The sequence below is a fragment of the Oncorhynchus kisutch genome, linkage group LG22, assembly GCF_002021735.2.
Source record: "Oncorhynchus kisutch isolate 150728-3 linkage group LG22, Okis_V2, whole genome shotgun sequence".
Taxonomy (NCBI): domain Eukaryota; kingdom Metazoa; phylum Chordata; class Actinopteri; order Salmoniformes; family Salmonidae; genus Oncorhynchus; species Oncorhynchus kisutch.
In genome coordinates this window covers 27829201-27831852 of record NC_034195.2, presented here as the reverse complement: position 1 = coordinate 27831852, position 2652 = coordinate 27829201, and the positions used below count along the sequence as shown (strand labels likewise).

The window sequence follows — 2652 nt, the reverse complement described above, 5'->3', positions numbered from 1 at the left end:
ACTGGCTGTGTGTGCATGGGGGCAGGGTGTTTATCCCCCTCCCCAGGACCTGGCTCTGACTCTGGGCTGGAGCTGCCCTGGAGTGTGGAGATAGAGACAGACAAGGAGAAAGGGAGCCAGAGAGTCAGCCACAGCAGGGTCTTCTGTATCAGAGATACGTGGTTGTCACCAAGACGTGGCTCAGAGTTAGGATCCACAGACCGCTCATTTGGAGTATGACCCATCATTGCCTTGTCAATGTGATGTATTATTCTCATGGCTAGTGCTTATCATAATACAGGCCTGTTCAATCCTGTTTCTAGACACAGAGCTTGAAGGGATGGGAAGTCACATGGGTTGTATATTCATGGTGGTGATGTAGGGGGAGCAGAGTGATTTGTGGCACACTGACACTGACTGACATTTCCAAGCTACCATATGTATTTACCCTTATGTGCCCCTCAAACCCCTTACTCATCTGTTTTCAATCAAATTATGAAATTATAGTATTTTACTATCATCATAATGTCAAACATTTTAAAGAAATGTTACCCAATGTCCACATGATAATTTTGCATGTTCATCAATATTGGATTTGCATCGTCTAATGCGGTCTGGTAAAGTCTTGTTTACTTTTTCCCTATCCGTGCCAATGGTAATGTCACGTTCTGACCATTATTTCCTTTGTTTTGTCTTTATTTAGTATGGTCAGGGTGTGAGTTGGGGTGGGCAGTCTATGTTTGTGTTTCTATGTTTTTTCTATTTCTGTGTTTGGCCTGATATGGTTCTCAATCAGAGGCAGCTGTTTATCGTTGTCCCTGATTGAGAACCATATTTAGGCAGCCTGGGTTTCACTGTTGGTTTGTGGGTGTTTGTTTCTGTGTGAGTGTTTGTCACCGCACGGTACTGTTTCGGTTTGGTTATTTCACGTATTCGTTTATTGGTTTCCATAGTGTTCAGTGCTTTTCTTATTAAAATTGTCATGAACACTTACCACGCCGCATCTTGGTCCGATCCTTACTCCTCTTCAGACGAAGAGGAGGAAATCTGCCGTTACAGGTAAGCTGCTTACCGAATTTTTGAATAATCATCCAACATGTTTCAGCTCGTCAAACAATTATTCCATTATTTTTAATGAAGCTCTGTTGTATCCCTGTAAATGAAGACAAGCAAAGAGCTTAAATTAAGTTTCTTGGAGACAAAACAACATTCTCTGGCAGAGTGAGAGAGAGAGAGTTCCACTTTTAAGAAGCCACCCATTACTTGTGGAGTGACTGCTCTGTGTAGTTACCTGAGCTCCAGGTTTATTTTTACCCTCCCTATGTCCCTCATTCTTTAGCGGCTTCAGGAGATGGCGTTAGTTTGGCTTCATCTCTGACAAAAGATAAATGAGCTCTGGGTCTGTGGTGATCCACTATGGCTGCCAGGGGGTTCCAAAATAGCAAACTATTTTTTCATATGGGGCGAAGTGATATGGAGTGTGATGCAGTAGGCACTAACATTTACCATCTCGTAGTATGCAGGAATACATTTAATTCTTTATTTTTTTATTACTTTAAAACTTAAAGCTGTCTGTGTGCATGGGGTAAGACAGTACGTTCCATATACTTACAAAAGCCTGACAGCAACCTCAACTCAAGAATTATCACAGAGTGTATATCTTAGTGATGTTAAAATATGTACATGTATGCCAAATACATTCTATGTAAAAGGCTACTGGCTAAATTCAGGGATAATTACACGTCTGATATAAGGAGAGCATGTTAAGTTCCTGGATTTCTTGTCAATTCTGTAGATTCAGGCTTTCCTTAACATGCATGTGATGCGTTTTATTTCCCCATCTACAGTAGGCTCTGTTATTATATGTAGCAATGTGTAAAAATTAGGATGGATTTTCAGAGCGCCACAAATCGTTTGATAGCCTTTGGATCTTAGATGTTGTCATTAATCACCTTCATTAACGCAAACACAGAGGAGAGGAAACCGTGATGTGTTTTCATGGGGAAAATGTCCTGTGTCAACAGGAGCTCCACCAACGCTACCAGCTGAAACAAACGTTCTATTTAAATGAGGCGCTACAGAGCTGTGGAGGGGCTTTGAAGAAATGTGCTCGGCACAAACAAGTGTGAGCGGCAGCCTCTCCTGTGTTTTTAACAACCGAAACATGGCTGACACCTGATGGGTGATCAAACACAGATCCTCTCTCCCTGAATCCTCATGGGTGCTCATCTTTGTACTCTTCTCTCCACAGATGAATGTGCAGACCATGTTACTGGAACACCCCTCCACTCAATATTTACAAAAGCCACCAGACTGTCTCCATGTTCTCTGTAAAGGGGAAATTGTTCATGGCTTTTTCAGACTTTTGCCTCTGACTATAAACCTGTCTTGGCTTTAGCTGTAATGCCACCCAGGTTGTTTTGAGTCCTTCAATAAATTCTGATTTTGATGTCCTGAAGTGAGAGGTAGTCTGCTAAATCACCTCTGAGTATGAACCGCCCAAGTCAAAGTGCCTTATGGGAAATGGAAAGAGCTTGTGGAGAACTCACAGCAGCGTCTCACAGTAAGAAAGGTCAGGATGTTATTCAGGCCATAGGAGCACCTTATCCATTTCTCACTCACTCTAGTCTAGCTCCATAATGATGCATCCTTGGTGGGATGCATGAGTACTCA

General features: G+C 42.3%; 1 long non-coding RNA gene across 1 annotated transcript; it reads left to right on the top strand.

The window, feature by feature from the left end:
- The first annotated feature begins 859 nt into the window (after nt 1-859).
- LOC116356281 (uncharacterized) lies at nt 860-2437 on the top strand. Its single transcript, XR_004204775.1, has 3 exons — nt 860-1038; nt 2004-2104; nt 2231-2437. It is a non-coding gene; the product is annotated as an uncharacterized LOC116356281 (long non-coding RNA).
- The last annotated feature ends 215 nt before the right edge of the window (nt 2438-2652 follow it).